This window comes from Protomyctophum parallelum, assembly GCF_964188405.1.
Source record: "Protomyctophum parallelum genome assembly, chromosome: 11".
Classification (NCBI taxonomy): domain Eukaryota; kingdom Metazoa; phylum Chordata; class Actinopteri; order Myctophiformes; family Myctophidae; genus Protomyctophum; species Protomyctophum parallelum.
Genome location: NC_139707.1, coordinates 51,564,892 through 51,583,789, shown reverse-complemented (window position 1 = coordinate 51,583,789; position 18,898 = coordinate 51,564,892). Strand labels below are relative to the sequence as shown.

The 18,898-nt window shown below is 47.1% G+C and overlaps 1 long non-coding RNA gene across 1 annotated transcript; it reads left to right on the top strand.

Annotated features, from left to right (window-relative positions):
* Positions 1 to 1,598: 1,598 nt before the first annotated feature.
* Positions 1,599 to 3,761, top strand: LOC310867437. Its single transcript, XR_014570007.1, has 3 exons — positions 1,599 to 1,658; positions 3,369 to 3,430; positions 3,706 to 3,761. It is a non-coding gene; the product is annotated as an uncharacterized lncRNA (long non-coding RNA).
* The last annotated feature ends 15,137 nt before the right edge of the window (positions 3,762 to 18,898 follow it).

The window sequence follows — 18,898 nt, the reverse complement described above, 5'->3', positions numbered from 1 at the left end:
TTTGAATCTATGAATAGATGTCTTATAAACTGATTATTGACTATTAGGGATGTGCCGATGAGACATTTTGGCCGATAACCGATATTACCGATGTCGATATGATCTCATTCTGTATTGAAAAATTATAATAATTTTGTCCATTCTGAAAAAATACATGTAACAGGGTGTCTGTTACTGCAGGCTTAGGGAAGTCGGATTTAACTTTAAAACCTTTTATATTTAATAGTGTGAGCTTGTAGATCTGTTCAAGCTCTTACTTTGGACTTTTGTCTTTTCTGACATCAGACCAGCATGGAGCTACAGCCGCTGACCCACCAATGTCAAGTGCAACTTCTACAGGAGCAGGAGCAGCTGAAGGTGAGCTGACTGTGTGTGTGTGTGTGTGTGTGTGTGTGTGTGTGTGTGTGTGTGTGTGTGTGTGTGTGTGTGTGTGTGTGTGTGTGTGTGTGTGTGTGTGCTGGTTGACTGGCTGGCTGGCAGGCAGGGGGGCGGGTGGGCGGTCGTGCGTCTGTTACCAGAACCAAGACAAGGATGGGACGGTTTCAAGGGTGTTTAGTGAACAAACTTAAACAGGGAGCAAGTCAGACTCAACGTACTGTAAGCCTGGGAGGGTTCAGACTCAACGTACTGTAAGCCTGGGAGGGGTCAGACTCAACGTACTGTAAGCCTGGGAGGGGTCAGACTCAACGTACTGTAAGCATGGGAGGGGTCAGACTCAACGTACTGTAAGCCTGGGAGGGCACAATAATGAACAGAAAGTCAGACTCAACGTACTGTAAGCCTGGGAAGGGTCAGACTCAACGTACTGTAAGCCTGGGAGGGCACAGTAATGAACAGAAAGTCAGACAACGTACTGTAAGCCTGGGAGGGCACAATAATGAACAGAAAGTCAGACAACGTACTGAGTTCCATTAGTTCAGGACAGAAAAACATATACAGACGAGCGCTGTCAGTGCGCTCCTCCCTGGAGGCGTGCTCTAGTAGGTAGCTCCTCCCTGGAGGCGTGCTCTAGTAGGTAGCTCCTCCCTGGAGGCGTGCTCTAGTAGGTAGCTCCTCCCTGGAGGCGTGCTCTAGTAGGTAGCTCCTCCCTGGAGGTGTGCTCTAGTAGGCGCACAGTGTTAACTTTATTTTTCTCTCCCTTTTGGGGACACTCACCCTGTCGGGCGGGCGCGAGACTCCACAATACAAAGACTTCCTTCCACTCTTTGATAGGTGGTTTCACTTTGCTGTGTTTTGAAAACGCCATTCTCATCTAAGCGGACCCCAGCAAGCGATACGTTTTTCTGCCGTTCTTATGAACATCATTCTCGTGTAAAGGGGGTCTTAGAGGGAAGAAGACATTTGGTGTGGAGGGAAATATTGGCAGTTTCACCAACAACAACAACTACCAACCAATGTTCATTCCACTTATCTTCAGCGGGTCACTTTGTTGACCAACACCGGGCAGTGCTCATTCAGAGAGTGACCAGGCTGAATCCCATCCTGGATCTGCTCCTTGAGAAGACGATCATCACCACAGAGGACTACAATAAAGTGAGGTCCAAGTCCACCATTGAGGAGAGGATGAGGGAACTCTATGCGCTCCTGAACTCCAGCACGTCTAAAGACATTTTCCGACAATGTCTTGAGACACACGAGAATCTCCTTCTAGAGGATCTGTGAGTAATTGTGATTTCAATTAATTTTCTATGAAGTTCTGTAAGATAATACAAGTTAATGTACATTTTAACATCAGTACAAGATAATGTACACTCACTATGCTCCACAGTCACACGTTGATCCTGATTCTTAAAAGGATCCCTGGTTAGTTATAGAAGTATAATGCTTTAAGGCGTATTTAAGTCTTATTAGCCAGAGATCCTTTTAAACTAGCAGTGTTATTTTTAGCCAGGATGTTCATAATCATGACAGGGTTGTAGTTTTTCATTGTGATGCTAATGTTACATGTAACATGCATTGTGATGCTAACGTTACATGTAGCACATATTGTGATGCTAACGTTACATGTAGCACACATTGTGATGCTAACGTTACATGTAGCACACATTGTGATGCTAACGTTACATGTATCACGCATTGTGATGCTAACGTTACATGTAGCACGCATTGTGATGCTAACGTTACATGTAGCACGCATTGTGATGCTAACGTTACATGTAGCACGCATTGTGATGCTAACGTTACATGTAGCACACATTGTGATGCTAACGTTACATGTAGCACGTCGCATTGTGATGCTAACATTACATGTAGCACGTATTGTGATGCTAATGTTACATGTAGCACGCATTGTGATGCTAACATTGCGACATTGGTAGATGAATACATAGTCAGCATAACATGTAGTATTTCTATAGGATTGGTAGATGAATTCATAGTCAGTATAACATGTAGTATTTCTATAGGATTGGTAGATGAATTCATAGTCAGCATAATATGTAGTATTTCTATAGTCAGTATAACATGTAGTATTTCTATAGGATTGGTAGATGAATACATAGTCAGTATAACATGTAGTATTTCTATAGGATTGGTAGATTAATTCATAGTCAGTATAACATGTAGTATTTCTATTGTCAGTATAACATGTAGTATTTCTATAGGATTGGTAGATGAATACATAGTCAGTATAACATGTAGTATTTCTATAGTCAGTATAACATGTAGTATTTCTATAGGATTGGTAGATGAATACATAGTCAGTATAAAGCCCACCACACACCGGCTGCGACCGCCGCGCGTACCGCCACGGCACAGTATTGCCGCGCGCCATAGCCGCACGGCAACACCAACAGGAGGCGGCGCGCTACCACGCGGCTGGGGAGTTTTGTTGACTATATTCCATTGCCACGCCCACGGATAGCTGGGTGGAGGCCGCGCGGCAACGCCTGGAAAATAGAACAGCGGTGCATCGGCGCGGCAGGCGAGGCGTGACCGCGCGCCAGCGCACGTCGGACGCAGCCGGTGTGCGATAGGTTCATTGAAAATAATGGAGGCGGCTGTGTCCGCCGCGCGGCGACGCGCGGGGAACGCAGCCGGTGTGTGGTGGGCTTAACATGTAGTATTTCTATAGTCAGTATAACATGTAGTATTTCTATAGGATTGATAGATGAATTCATAGTCAGTATAACATGTAGTATTTCTATAGGATTGGTAGGTGAATTCATAGTCAGCATAACATGTAGTATTTCTATAGTCAGTATAACATGTAGTATTTCTATAGGATTTGTAGATGAATTCATAGTCAGTATAACATGTAGTATTTCTATAGGATTGGTAGATGAATTCATAGTCAGTATAACATGTAGTATTTCTATAGGATTGGTAGATGAATTCATAGTCAGTATAACATGTTCTTCATTCCACAGCAGGTCCACTCAGTCTCTTCCATCACAACCCGAAGCAGAAGCTGCATCTGCCTCTGCTGAAGGTGAGCTGACAATGTGTCTTATCACAGCAGAAAGGTCTAAGAAACATGGTCATGGAAACAGTCACAGTGTCTTATCACAGCACTGGGTAGAGAGGCATTCTGGGAATCAGAAGGTCCATAGTTAATTCTGCCAAACTTAGAGTTTAACAACATTGTTAACAAACATGTTATTGAAAAGAAAGATTGACATGGTAAATGTTATATTGTTTTGTAGAGCTTGATCTGGCAGATCTCTTTCTCCTGAAGCTGTTTAAGAATTGCTTTGTTCATTACAGATCTGTTGGTGAAAATAGCAGGCGGTTCCATTACTGGCTACGAACGCAAGCTTCAGAACAAGATGAAAGACACATATCTATGTGTAAAATTGGACAATGAGTCCAAGATGAAGTTTGACGACGTCTGTGTCCCGATCTACAACATAAACACCAGCTTCACAAGCATGCACAGGTATCATGAGGTCAGACAGATGGAGATGAACAGGGCAGGACTGGACGAACCAATCCAACTCTGGGGATTGTATAATTCTGGAATAAATGAAAGAGTAGTGCTCACTGTTGGTGTCGCAGGAATTGGAAAATCCTTCCTCTTACACAAATTTATTCACGACTGGACCATGGACCGTTTCCCCCGAGACCCCCATCTCGTGTTCCCATTGACGTTCCGCCAGTTAAATCTTCACGAGGGAGAAAGCTTTTCTCTGGCGAAGCTACTTCACAAATGTGTCAAGGAAACCAGAGGGATTACGGAAGAAGCACTGAATGACATCTTCAGAATAGTGCAGGAGTCAAACGACTACAAAACATGTCCCTGCAAAGTCATGTTCATGATTGATGGGCTCGATGAAAACAGGCTTCCGTTGGATTTCGAGAAAGATTCCATCATCACGAATGTTGAGGAATCCCTGCCAGTCGAGGAGCTGATTGTAAACCTGATCAAGGGTGAACTGCTTCACTCCGCTCGCATCTGGATCACCTCACGGCCTGCAGCAGTGGATCAGATCCCTGATCGACTGGACCTTGTTGACAGGATGACAGAAATAAGAGGGTTCATCACAGATGACCAGAAGAGGGAGTACTTCAAGAAGAGGTTCATGAAGATCTTCAATGATGAGAACAAGGCCAACTCGATGACCAGCTTAATCATCTCACACATCAAGAAATCAAAGATCCTCTCCACTATGTGCGAAATCCCAGTCTTCTGTTGGATCCTTGCTTTTGTTGTGCAGCACAGAAACATGAAAGACCAGCTCCCTGAGACCCTGGTTCAGATGTACTGTGAATTCCTGACGGCTCTGACGAAGCAGATGGAGAAGAAGTATGGTGAATCAGATAAGACGACGAAACAGATAAAAGAGGAGCTCATGAAGGCAGAAGGACCGTTCATTCTGAAGCTGGGCGAGTTGGCATTTAACCAAATGATCGAAGATCAGATCCTGTTCTACCAGAAAGACCTGGAAGCCTGTGGTCTTGATGTGAACAAGGCATGTGCACAAGGCATGTGCACATCATTCTTCAGAGTAGATGGTGCTTCTTACCACAAAACAGTCTACTGCTTTGTTCACCTGAGCATCCAGGAGTTCCTGGCTGCAGTCTACCTGTTCCACTGTTTCACACAGAAGAACATTGAGGTCCTGAAGACATTCCTGGGAGGAGAAGAAGAAATGACCCTGGATGACTTCCTGGAGAGAGCCATGGAAAAATCCCTGAAGAGTGAGAGTGGCCACCTTGACCTCTTTGTCCGCTTCCTTCATGGTCTCTCACTGCAGTCCAACCAGAGTCTGTTAGGAGGTCTGCTGGGTCAGACAAAGAACAGTCCAGAGGAGATCCAGAGAGCCATCAGCAACCTGAAGAAGATGAATGTCCGTGACTGCTCTCCTGACAGATGCATCAACATCTTCCAATGCCTGATGGAGATGAACGACCTGTCAGTAAGTCAGGGGATCCAACAGTACCTGGAGTCAGAGAGCAGATCAGGGAAGGAACTCTCTGAGACCCAGTGTTCAGCTCTGGCCTCCATGCTGCTGATGTCAGAGCAACTTCTGGAGGAGTTGGACCTGTACAAATACAACACAGGCAAGGCGGGGCGACTGAGACTGATCCCAGCTGTGAGGAACTGCACAACAGCCAGGTTAGTAGTCCTGTGAATAACAAAATGACTGAGCACCATTCACTCATATATTACTACTGTATTAATTCATTACAAATACTATATTTAAAATGATTATAACTACTACATTCATTCATTAAAAATTAATACAAATAATAAACAGACATGCACGCACGCACACACATGCATACTGTACACACGCATCATCACAAATTAACCCATTTCGGACGGGAACCCATTTTGGTGTTTTAAGCATTATGTTATACATCTTACGTATTGAAAAATAGCAGATCGACAAGCTCGTAGCGCCACACCTAGTGCCGCGATATATATGTTAGTTAGTATGTAGTTATGTCATACTACATACATACATAACTATTGAAAAAGCCCATCTACAAGCTCATATGTGGCGCAAATCTTTGAATATTCTTTCAGAGCAAACATTTTTAACTCAAATCTTTGCTTCTGGGGGAACAACATATTTTCAGATGGGGGTCCGCAGCCAATTCCATATAATTCTGGGGGTCCTTGACATTAAATAGTTTGAGAACTAGTGCACTGAACATAGAAACAGGGTGATGATTTAGAACTGTGATGATTTAGAAGCCATTTTCTAAGAATCGGCCTCAGGTCTGTGTTAAATGTGTTAAAAGACTGCTTGGACAGTGAACTTGGTCTGACCTGTTTTGATCATCTCTGATTTTACATTTAATCTGTCATTACAGACTTGTTGGTTTTGGCACAGACCTCAAGAAGGAACACATTGAAGTTGTGGCTTCAGCTCTCAGTTCTAATCCGTCCCACCTGAGACACCTGGACATCAGTTCCAACCACCTGGAGCCAAATATGGACCTGCTCTGTGACGCACTGAGGAGTCCACATTGCAGACTGGAGACTCTACGGTCAGATATTATTGATTTATGTGATTATAGTATTAATATTGAATACGTGTGAATAAGGTTGATATCATAGTAACACACTTTGACGAGAATAATGATAAGGTACAGTCAGGCGCATAGTGTGGATTAAGTGATTGACTGGGGAAATTAGCACGGGGAGGGGGGTCTTCTAGTGATTTATCAACATGTTTAAAAACATAGCTGATAATAAAAATAATTGTATTGTCTTTTGCTCCAGCAGATGTCCTTCTTGTGTCTGTGACATCACCAGTTATCAGCTTCACTGTCTTCTATCCAGAATAATGTATTTTATAGCAGACAATCAAACATGTGGTGTTTTATTTCTCATTTAGACTGATGAACTGCTGGTTGTCAGAGAGAAGCTGTGAACTTCTGGCCTCAGCTCTCAGATCTAATCCTCATCTGAGAGAATTAGACTTGACCTTCAACGTCTTGCCGGTGTCTGGACTGGAGAACTTCTCTGGACTGGAAACGCTCAAGTGAGTAGATTTGGTCTGTCTGTCTGTCTGTCTGTCTGTCTGTCTGTGTCCCTTTCATGCCCATACATGGAGTTCCGTGTGAGGCATGCCCAAATATGGAATCCAGGGTAATCTATGACCTCATAGACTAGAGTTTGGAATCATAATTATGATGACATGTATTTTTGAGGGGCGCTAGCCCCTCCTATAGACAGCTTCTGTCCCCACAAAATCATTAAATGTCATCGACAATGAAGGAAAAATGTACGTCATCTTGTCCCCACACGTCTCATATTTTCCATCGACAATGAAAGGAGACATTAGGTCAAATGTCCGCCAAGTATGACGTCAATTTGTGAGAACAGGAAACAAGCATTCTGATTGGCCAGTATGAGTTGATCCATGATGATGTACGATGATAAGAGCGCCCCTCACTTCACATGGGTGTGATTTTCACAACCGTTGTGACCGACTTCCCACTCTGCACATCTGAACATTACTCCCTCAAGTCAACTTTAAATTGATTGATTTAGTTAATATTTACACACAAATTAATAATGCTGTATGTAAGGAATATACTTTTTATTGAAACAATACAATTATATGAAAAGATTATATTGTAGCATACTTCACATGTAAACTGTAATTTGGCATAAAAATGCCTAAGCATTCTGAGAACTCATAAAGCAGATCTACAAGCTCAATTAGCAGATCTACAAGCTCAAACATAAGATTTACAAGCTCAAATAGCAGGTCTAACAGGAGAGGACACAGAAGGTTCCCTCTCAGTCATTTCATAAGTTTCCATTTGAGTGTCCTCAGTGTATCGTTGTATGACCACAGCCTGCTGGTCAGTACCATGGGAAGAAATCATATTAGAAATGTAAATACAACAGTATTTTAACGTCCTCTGGTCCAAGCCAGGTGGCAGTGAGTTTGTCCGGTTAGGCTGCCTGCCCTGCTGAAGATAAGGGTAGCAGAAACACTGTAGTGTCAGAGACGTTGTGTTAGACAGTCAGACATTGATGCATTGTTGTTCTACTTCCTACAGAGTGAAACATGGAGGAGAACTCTGGACTAATCCTCAACTCCCTACACAATGTGAGTACCTGTCTGTCTGTCTGTCTGTCTGTCTGTCTGTCTGTCCGTCCGTCCGTCCGTCCGTCCGTCCGTCCGTCCGTCCGTCCGTCCGTCCGTCCGTCCGTCCGTCGGCATGTGCCGTGGTGGAAAGTAACTAAGTACATTTACTCAAGTTCAGAAAACGGAAAAGTACATTTTGTAGAATCTGGTCTCAGGTCTTAATGGGTTAATTGGTTTTCTGGTGGAGGAGGGTGAGACAGCTTGTATCGGGGTGGAGGAGGGTGAGGCAGGTGGTAGCAGGGTGGAGGAGGGTGAGACAGGTGGTAGCGGGGTGGAGGAGGGTGAGACAGCTTGTAGCGGGGTGGAGGAGGGTGAGACAGCTTGTAGCGGGGTGGAGGAGGGTGAGACAGGTGGTAGCGGGGTGGAGGAGGGTGAGACAGGTGGTAGCGGGGTGGAGGAGGGTGAGACAGCTTGTAGCGGGGTGGAGGAGGGTGAGACAGGTGGTAGCGGGGTGGAGGAGGGTGAGACAGCTTGTAGCGGGGTGGAGGAGGGTGAGACAGCTTGTAGCGGGGTGGAGGAGGGTGAGACAGGTGGTAGCGGGGTGGAGGAGGGTGAGACAGCTTGTAGCGGGGTGGAGGAGGGTGAGACAGGTGGTAGCGGGGTGGAGGAGGGTGAGACAGGTGGTAGCGGGGTGGAGGAGTGTGAGACAGGTGGTAGCGGGGTGGAGGAGGGTGAGACAGCTTGTAGCGGGGTGGAGGAGGGTGAGACAGGTGGTAGCGGGGTGTAGGAGGGTGAGACAGCTTGTAGCGGGGTGGAGGAGGGTGAGACAGCTTGTAGCGGGGTGGAGGAGGGTGAGACAGCTTGTAGCGGGGTGGAGGAGGGTGAGACAGGTGGTAGCGGGGTGGAGGAGGGTGAGACATGTGGTAGCGGGGTGGAGGAGGGTGAGACAGGTGGTAGCGGGGTGGACGAGGGTGAGACAGCTTGTAGCGGGGTGGAGGAGGGTGAGACAGGTGGTAGCGGGGTGGAGGAGGGTGAGACAGGTGGTAGCGGGGTGGAGGAGGGTGAGACAGGTGGTAGCGGGGTGGAGGAGGGTGAGACAGGTGGTAGCGGGGTGGACGAGGGTGAGCCAGCTTGTAGCGGGGTGGAGGAGGGTGAGACAGGTGGTAGCGGGGTGGAGGAGGGTGAGACAGGTGGTAGCGGGGTGGAGGAGGGTGAGACATGTGGTAGCGGGGTGGAGGAGGGTGAGACAGGTGGTAGCGGGGTGGACGAGGGTGAGACAGCTTGTAGCGGGGTGGAGGAGGGTGAGACAGGTGGTAGCGGGGTGGAGGAGGGTGAGACAGGTGGTAGCGGGGTGGAGGAGGGTGAGACAGGTGGTAGCGGGGTGGAGGAGGGTGAGACAGCTTGTAGCGGGGTGGAGGAGGGTGAGACAGGTGGTAGCGGGGTGGAGGAGGGTGAGACAGCTTGTAGCGGGGTGGAGGAGGGTGAGACAGCTTGTAGCGGGGTGGAGGAGGGTGAGACAGGTGGTAGCGGGGTGGAGGAGGGTGAGACATGTGGTAGCGGGGTGGAGGAGGGTGAGACAGGTGGTAGCGGGGTGGACGAGGGTGAGACAGCTTGTAGCGGGGTGGAGGAGGGTGAGACAGGTGGTAGCGGGGTGGAGGAGGGTGAGACAGGTGGTAGCGGGGTGGAGGAGGGTGAGACAGGTGGTAGCGGGGTGGAGGAGGGTGAGACAGGTGGTAGCGGGGTGGACGAGGGTGAGCCAGCTTGTAGCGGGGTGGAGGAGGGTGAGACAGGTGGTAGCGGGGTGGAGGAGGGTGAGACAGGTGGTAGCGGGGTGGAGGAGGGTGAGACATGTGGTAGCGGGGTGGAGGAGGGTGAGACAGGTGGTAGCGGGGTGGACGAGGGTGAGACAGCTTGTAGCGGGGTGGAGGAGGGTGAGACAGGTGGTAGCGGGGTGGAGGAGGGTGAGACAGGTGGTAGCGGGGTGGAGGAGGGTGAGACAGGTGGTAGCGGGGTGGAGGAGGGTGAGACAGCTTGTAGCGGGGTGGAGGAGGGTGAGACAGGTGGTAGCGGGGTGGAGGAGGGTGAGACAGGTGGTAGCAGGGGTGGAGGAGGGTGAGACAGGTGGTAGCTTGGGTGGAGGAGGGTGAGACAGGTGGTAGCGGGGGTGGAGGAGGGTGAGACAGGTGGTAGCTGGTGTGGAGGAGGGTGAGACAGGTGATAGCGGGGGTGGAGGAGGGTGAGACAGGTGGTAGCTGGGGTGGAGGAGGGTGAGACAGGTGATAGCGGGGGTGGAGGAGGGTGAGACAGCTTGTAGCGGGGTGGAGGAGGGTGAGACAGGTGATAGCGGGGGTGGAGGAGGGTGAGACAGGTGGTAGCGGGGGTGGAGGAGGGTGAGACAGGGGGTAGCTGGGGTGGAGGAGGGTGAGACAGGTGGTAGTGGGGTGGAGGAGGGTGAGACAGGTGGTAGCTGGGGTGGAGGAGGGTGAGACAGGTATAAATATGTTTAATATTTAATGTTTTCTACTGTGTTGTTTTCTCATCAGATTCCCATCGTCTCACTCTGGACCCAAACACAGCAAGCAGAACACTCTGTCTGTCTGACGACAACAGGGAGGTCACATGCTCAAAGGGGGGGGAGCTTCAGCCATACGCTGACCACCCTGATAGATTTAGTGATCGTGTTAATCAGGTTCTGTGTTCAGAGGGTCTTTCTGGAGGCCGTTACCTGTGGGAGGTAGAGAGGAGGGGATTGGTTGAGATAGGAGGGGCTTACAGAGCAATCAGCAGGAGAGGAGAGGATAGTCTGCTTGGATGGAATGATCATTCCTGGAGACTGTTCTGTGGAGGCCGTTACGCAGTACAATACAATAGTAGGATGACTGCCCTCCCTGTTTATCCCTCTGTCTCCAGCAGAGCAGTGGATGAGAGCGGTGAGTCTGTCTACAGAGTAGCAGTGTATCTAGACTGCCCTGCAGGGACTCTGTCCTTCTATGAAGTGTCCTCTGACTCACTGACACACCTTTATACCTTCCAGACAACATTCACTGAAGCTCTCTACCCTGGGTTTGAGCTTTATGATGACTCCTCAGTGTGTCTTTGTGAGGACAGACAACGTATCTGATCAGAGAGAGAGAGAGAGAGAGAGAGAGAGAGAGAGAGAGAGAGAGAGAGAGAGAGAGAGAGAGAGAGAGAGACATGGTTTAACCCATTCTGACCTGAGATCAGATTCATACGAGGTTTCCACTGGACACACGCTGGTCTGACGAACCCATTCTGACCTGAGATCAGATTCAAAAAATGTCAGTCGTTCTTCGTTTTTTTTTTCAAAAATAGCAGACCTACAAGCTCGTAGCGCGCCACTCGGTGGCGCGATATGAGCTTGTAGATCTGCTATTTTTCAATACCTAAAGCATAACATGATGCTGACACCAAAATGGGTGCCCGGTCAGAATGGGTTAAGAGAGAGAGAGAGAGACATTGTTTAAGAGAGAGAGAGAGAGAGAGAGAGAGAGAGAGAGAGAGAGAGAGAGAGAGAGACATTGTTTGAGAGAGGGAGAGAGGGAGAGAGAGAGAGAGAGAGAGAGAGAGAGAGAGAGAGAGAGAGAGAGAGAGGGAGAGAGAGATTGTTTAAGAGAGAGGGAGATACATTGTTTAAGAGAGAGAGAGAGAGAGAGAGAGAGAGAGAGAGAGGGAGAGGGAGAGGGAGAGGGGGAGGGAGAGAGAGAGAGAGAGAGAGGGTGAGACATTGTTTAAGAGAGAGAGAGAGAGAGAGAGACCTTGTCCTTCTATTGAACGTTGATGTCCGGCCAATGAATATACTTTAGCTATTGGAAAAATAGCAGATCCACAAGCTTGTAGCGCGGCACCGAGTGCTACGCCTCCACGCCTCCCCAGGTGTATTGACCCTCTCATAACGACCACGCAGACAGCCACGCAGACAGCCACGCAGACAGCCACGCCTCCCCAGGTGTGTATTGACCCTCTCATAACGACGATATCCACGGCAAGCGACGGGAGCTTGTCGACAGGAGAGATTCTTTACAACTCTAATGAACGTTAGACTGGTTGGAAACACACGTCTCTGCTTCTGGTGACTGATATTGTCCTTCTGATGAACGTTAGACTGGTTGGAAACACACGTCTCTGCTTCTGGTGACTGATATTGTCCTTCAAATGAACGTTAGACTGGTTGGAAACACACGTCTCTGCTTCTGGTGGCTGATATTGTCCTTCTGATGAACGTTAGACTGTTTGGAAACACACGTCTCTGCTTCTGGTGGCTGATATTGTCCTTCTAATGAACGTTAGACTGGTTGGAAGCACACGTCTCTGCTTCTGGTGACTGATATTGTCCTTCTAATGAACTTTAGACTGGTTGGAAACACACGTCTCTGCTTCTGGTGGCTGATATTGTCCTTCTGATGCGTGAGGAGGCCATGTTTTTTATTACTTTTTCCATGTATTCTATTTCATTAAAAACCCAAATTGGATCAGTTGTTTCTGTAATGTTCTTGTTACAATATTGACTAATACAGAGCTGCCATGTCTCACCCTTTGAGTGTGACAGTCACGCAATTTAACCCTTTACCACGCACCACGCCACACATGCCATTTCACACGCATTATAATGATAAATAACAATTTTCTCTGCGGCTCCGCCGCGTAATAACGCACGCTCATGTGTGCGTCCGCACAAACGGTAAAATAGCCGATCTGCATGCAGCGCTGATATATGCAGGAGGGTAAACAACTAGTGGACCAAATCGTCAGCAGGGTCCCACTGTGACGCATGGAAATGAGCCATGCGGAGTTTAACATCGCTTCGAAATATTTTTCATGGAAGACAATATAGCCCAGGTTACAACAAGTGAGTAAGTGACCTGTGACTATCTCTCTTCTATACTGGTGTGTGGCGTCTCTTGCATGATATGAGGAAGTGGAACGGTGCCATAGCCCATGCACATTATAGGGACAAAGTCGTGTGTGTGTGTGTGTGTGTGTGTGTGTGTGTGTGTGAAGAGAAGTGAAGGGGGAGGGGCCGCATCGCGACTTGTTTCTGTTCATAGAGAGAGAGAGCCCACAGATGTGTTTGAACTAAGAAAATGTAAAAATAAGGAATTTTCCCACATTCCAGTTTTCTGACATATTCCCCAATTTCCACTGAGATTATGGGGTGAATGAATGTGGCCAGACCCATCTTCTCTTTCTGTCATAGTGACATTGTCCTGCATCAGATCATGTCCAAATCAGGTTCTCCAATCACCAGTAGCCTCTTCAGTTTTTTGAAGATTGTTTGAGTGGTGCAACCACTCCTTACGGAGCTATGTGTGTGGCTGGCTGGGTCTGAGCACTATGTGTGTGGCTTGCTGGCTGGCTGGGTCTGAGCACTATGTGTGTGGCTTGCTGGCTGGCTGGGTCTGAGCACTATGTGTGTGGCGTGCTGGCTGGCTGGGTCTGAGCACTATGTGTGTGGCTGGCTGGGTCTGAGGAGCATAGATAGATAGATGGATGGATGGATGGATGGATGGATGGATGGATGGATGGATGGTTAGATAGATAGATAGATAGATAGATAGATATCTTTTTCATTTCTACTTTAAGCATGAGGAGGCTGTCAGTGCAGGGAGAGCAGCTGGCATGGAGGTGAAGACATCAGTGTTAAGGTTAAATATCAACGTTAAAACGGGCCAAATCGACATTAAAAAAAGCCAATTTTTTTTTCGCCGCCGCCCTTCGGAAAGGCGTCGAACACATTAAGACACTAGAGTCTCACTCTTGACATTTTCTGAAATATGGCAGCCCTGACTAATAAAAGTACAATGTAAATGTCTAGCGTGCATAAAGTACATTGTAAATGTCTAGCTTTCATAAGCAGCTACACATGTTATATTCCTAATGCTCTGGAACCATAACATCAAATGAATGTTTATGGATGATAGAAGTGTCTCTGGATTTATTTCTACCACTATCATCGTCATCAAGGTTCTCACTGCATGACCCGCACAGCGAGTCACCGACAAGACACTGGATTCACGGATATCCACGCAAGCCCTGGGTCTTCTTCTGCAGCCAAATGCAGCCCCATCCAAGCCCTGGGTCTTCTTCTGCAGCCAAATGCAGCCCCATCCAAGCCCTGGGTCTTCTCTGCAGCCAAATGCAGCCCCATCCAAGCCCTGGGTCGTCTTCTGCAGCCAAATGCAGCCCCATCCAAGCCCTGGGTCTTCTCTGCAGCCAAATGCAGCCCCATCCAAGCCCTGGGTCGTCTTCTGCAGCCAAATGCAGCCCCATCCAAGCCCTGGGTCTTCTCTGCAGCCAAATGCAGCCCCATCCAAGTGCCCAAGTCCACATGTCAAAAAGTTTTACGTTGCCATCAACCGCTCCCTTCACATCATAGCTGGTCACCAGCCATCTGCTACCCTCACCCTGGGTACCCTGGGTACCAGCCATCTGCTACCCTCACCCTGGGTACCCTGGACACCAACCTACCCTCACCCTGGTCACCAGCCATCTGCTACCCTCACCCTGGGTACCCTGGACACCAGCCATCTGCTACCCTCACCCTGGGTACCCTGGACACCAACCTACCCTCACCCTGGGTACCCTGGGTGTCCATCTGCTACCCTCACCCTGGGTACCCTGGACACCAGCCTACCCTCACCCTGGGTACCCTGGTCACCAGCCATCTGCTACCCTCACCCTGGGTACCCTGATCACCAGCCATCTGTTACCCTCACCCTGGGTACCCTGGTCACCAGCCATCTGCTACCCTCAACCTGGGTACCCTGATCACCAGCCATCTGCTACCCTCACCCTGGGTACCCTGGTCACCAGCCATCTGCTACCCTCACCCTGGGTACCCTGGAGACCAGCCATCTGCTACCCTCACCCTGGGTACCCTGATCACCAGCCATCTGCTACCCTCACCCTGGGTACCCTGGTCACCAGCCATCTGCTACCCTCACCCTGGGTACCCTGGTCACCAGCCTACCCTCACCCTGGGTACCCTGGTCACCAGCCATCTGCTACCCTCACCCTGGGTACCCTGGTCACCAGCCATCTCCTACCCTCACCCTGGGTACCCTGGTCACCAGCCATCTGCTACCCTCACCCTGGGTACCCTGGTCACCAGCCTACCCTCACCCTGGGTACCCTGGACACCAGCCATCTGCTACCCTCACCTGTCTATCAATGCATGGCTGACGTGATCTTGGAAGCAGGAGAGGGAGACGGCCGGACCCACACAAATCTATCGGTACATCCGGTACCCAGGGGATGCCATCACAGCTGAAGGCAATGGACCCTCCAGAACCACCCAGACCCACTGGGTTGAATGCTTCAAATCATCAATGAAGGTCTTCAAGGTGTTTTTGTTGACCAGTGAGGAGATCCTGTATAGGAATCTTGTTCTTTGGTTGACTTTTAAGATTACGTTGGTGGCCATTTTATCCCCGGAAAGATTGGCCTCCAGGATGGAACCTATACGTAGGTAATTTCATCTTTCGTGTGATAATACTACTCTAATCAAGAAACCATCTGCCTTGCTGAGATTACTGTTTGATCCAAGGAGAATGGATTCAGTTCTGTCCAGGTGTAAGGCTAGTTTGTTATCAGCGAGCCAGGTGCAGATTCCACCGAGTTCAGAGCTGAGGGTCTTTTCAACCCCTGCAGGTTGAAAAGTTTGAAATCTTGTCCCCGTTTGATGGAAAGGTTGTGATATAAATAATGAACAACCCAGTGGCGCGCTATGAGCTTGTAGGTCTGCTATTTTTGAAAAATCGTGAAAATGCGGCACAAATCTTTGAACATAATTATATTCTTTCAGAAGACTTTTTTTTTTAGGTTGGGGAGTTTGCATGTTCTCCCCGTGTCCCCTAGGGTAGGTACTGATGTATATTTCGATAGCATATTCCTTAACACATGTCATAATTGTACACATCATAATAACATTTCAGCCTATAGTTTACATGTAGTTAGAAGCCTGAGTGAAGAGGTCACTAAAGCGAGTCACTCAATGAGCCCAGAAGACAGCTGTTACTAGACTGTTGCTATTTCAGTCAATTTGCTCAACAGTGATTCCTTGAGAAGATATCAGAGTTATTTATGAGGCGACCTGAGATAACAGAGCTTTATTTTAGGGGTGTAATTAAACCCCACAGGGTCTGTGTGAACTCTTATCTACTGTATGGTTGGTGTGAGCTGCTAGACTCATCTCTGAGTCATTATACTCTGTTTGTCTGTCTTGAAGAATACAGTCTAATTCATTACGTATGGTAATCAATGTCCTGTATATTTGATATGGTACATACATTTCATTATTATAGTTACATGTGTTGAATAAGGTTCTGCATACTTCATATATATTAAGATATTTAGTTAGTCCTCCGTATAGTTACGTGTGCCACTGTGAGACATGCAGACAGGCCAGATGGCCCGCCTATCTCTCACAGGCAGTTCCTGTGAGGGCAACGTTTTGATTGGCTGAACCCGAGCAGAGGCTGTCTGCCGGATCCGGGAGGAGGGACTTTAATCTGAATATAATACAATGTTTGAGACTAATGTCGGTGTGTTCACCGTATTGTAAGTTGATTCGAGAAGGGCTTTCAAACTGTGACTCCATTTTCGTCGTGGGCCGTTGTCCTCACGTTGCCTTGTTAATTGAGCCGTGCTTGTATCAATAAAACTGCGATACAACACTGGGATTGAAAAGGAGACTCCTCTGTCTGGTTCATTGAGGGTTGCCTCACTTTGCTCCTTTACGCACAACAGCGCCGTGATCCAGATACATCAGTACCCTCACAAAAAAACATGCAGTAATCCTGGTCTCTAAACTGCCTCCCCCTGGCCAGCCGGGGCGCCTGATGGAGGGGAAAGGAACTGGTTGGAATAACGTGTTCCTTCCACGCGCTACGTCCAACCAGGGAAACTCCCCCCTGTCAGGTGTAAAAGAGCAACTTGGACACTCGGGTTAAGTCCGAGTTAAGTCCGTTGCTCTCCCCAGGTTGGCGGAGGGTGTGTAGAGCCCAGATTCACATTAGATGATTGACACAGGGGTGAAAAATGGGTTACAAAATTGTGGGATAAAAAATACATAAAAAAAAAAAGAAAATGACTAAAATATAATTATTGTCCGGGTGAAAATCGCCCGTGTTTAGTGTTCAAACTGAAACGGTTGCATGCAACTTTCACACTGTGTATATTATCGACATTTCAACAAGTCAAAGTCATACGATTTGTCACACACGTTACCTTACCGCAGTGAAATGTGTTCCCCGCATTTGACCCGCTCTGTTGGAGCGGTGAGCTTGTAAATATTGTGTGCCTTGTGACGATCGGGTCCAGTCAGTGTTGTTTTTGGCAGCAAATTTCTATTTTAGTTTAGTCATAGTCTTTGGAATGAAACTTAATTTAGTTTTAGTCACATTTTAGTCACTTGGAATGTGTTAGTGTTAGTCTAGTTTTAGTCGACTAAATATCATAAGATTTTAGTCGACTAAATCTACAGTTGATTTAGTCGACTGAAATGTATTTTGTCGCGCCTTGATGCCGTCGTAATGACTTATTTTACACTTGCTGAAAATATTTTCAGCATGAAACCAAGTGAAAAATGACTTGTCTTTTGTTTATACTGGATCTGTTGTCCACTAGTCCCTTCCTAACATTTTAGTCTAGTTTGTATTTGTTGACGAAATTGTCAATATATTTAGTCTTAGTTTTAGTCGTCATAGCTTCGTTTTCATTTAGTTTCCATTTAGTTTTCGCCAGTGAAAAAAGGTAGTCGACAAGCAATTTTCGTCTTAGTTTTAGTCGACGAAAACAACACTGTGTCCAGTATTTAGTTCAGTGACCATGGAGTTAAAGGGACACTTCACCCTTTTTGCAAAAAAATATATGTTAATGACGTTTAGAAGCTTTAGAACACTTTCCCGGGGGTCTTTATGTGTGTAATATGTGGTTTTAGATATTTTAGATTGTAGCAGTGAGCCCAGTGTCTCTGATGTCATGGACACTGGTCTCACTTCCTTCCTGGACTACAATTCCCAAAATACTTTGGTGCACTGCTTCTCCTTGTGGATAGGGGAGGTCTGTCTTACTGAGTACACATGTAGTCCAGGAAATAAGTGATCCCAGTGTCCATGACATCAGAGACACTGTGCTCACTGATACAATCTAAAATATCTAAAACCACATATTACACACATAAAGACCCCCAGGAAAGTGTTATAAAGCTTCTAAACGTCATTAACATATATTTTTTAGCAAAAAGGGTGAAGTGTCCCTTTAAGGAATGGTTCATACTGTAGTCCCCAAGGTTCACCAGCCGAGGTCCTCCTTCTCCACCAAATGCATCTGAATGCTAAAGCAGTGTGTCTTAACAGCCTGTACTGGTCATTACACTTTTACACAATATTACATGTGTTGGTGTTGATAGACTCATAATAATATGTACACTTTTCATTATGACCTTTAATGTTGGATTGTGTTATTGAGAGACAAATTAATGTCTTGTGCCACTATACCTTTCGTTCTTTATTCAGAGGTCTCTGAATAAAAAAAACAGCTTATATTATTGGTCATTCCTCTCTCTCTCTCTAACTCCTCCTACTATTATATTGTCTTTTATCTTGTATTTTTTAAATAAACATTCAAAGTCAAGAGGTGTTTATTTTTATTTTAGAGTGACATGTGTGGTAATTTCAGTCAATCCCATGAAATACCATTTGGAAGGCAATGACACCTTGTAATGGAGGAGCACATAACTGCAAGATACATTAACCCATTCTGACCTGAGATCAGATTCATACGAGGTTTCCACTGGACACACTGGTCTGATGAACCCATTCTGACCTGAGATCAGATTCTAGAAATGTCAGTCGCTCTTAGATTTTTCAAAAATAGCAGACCTA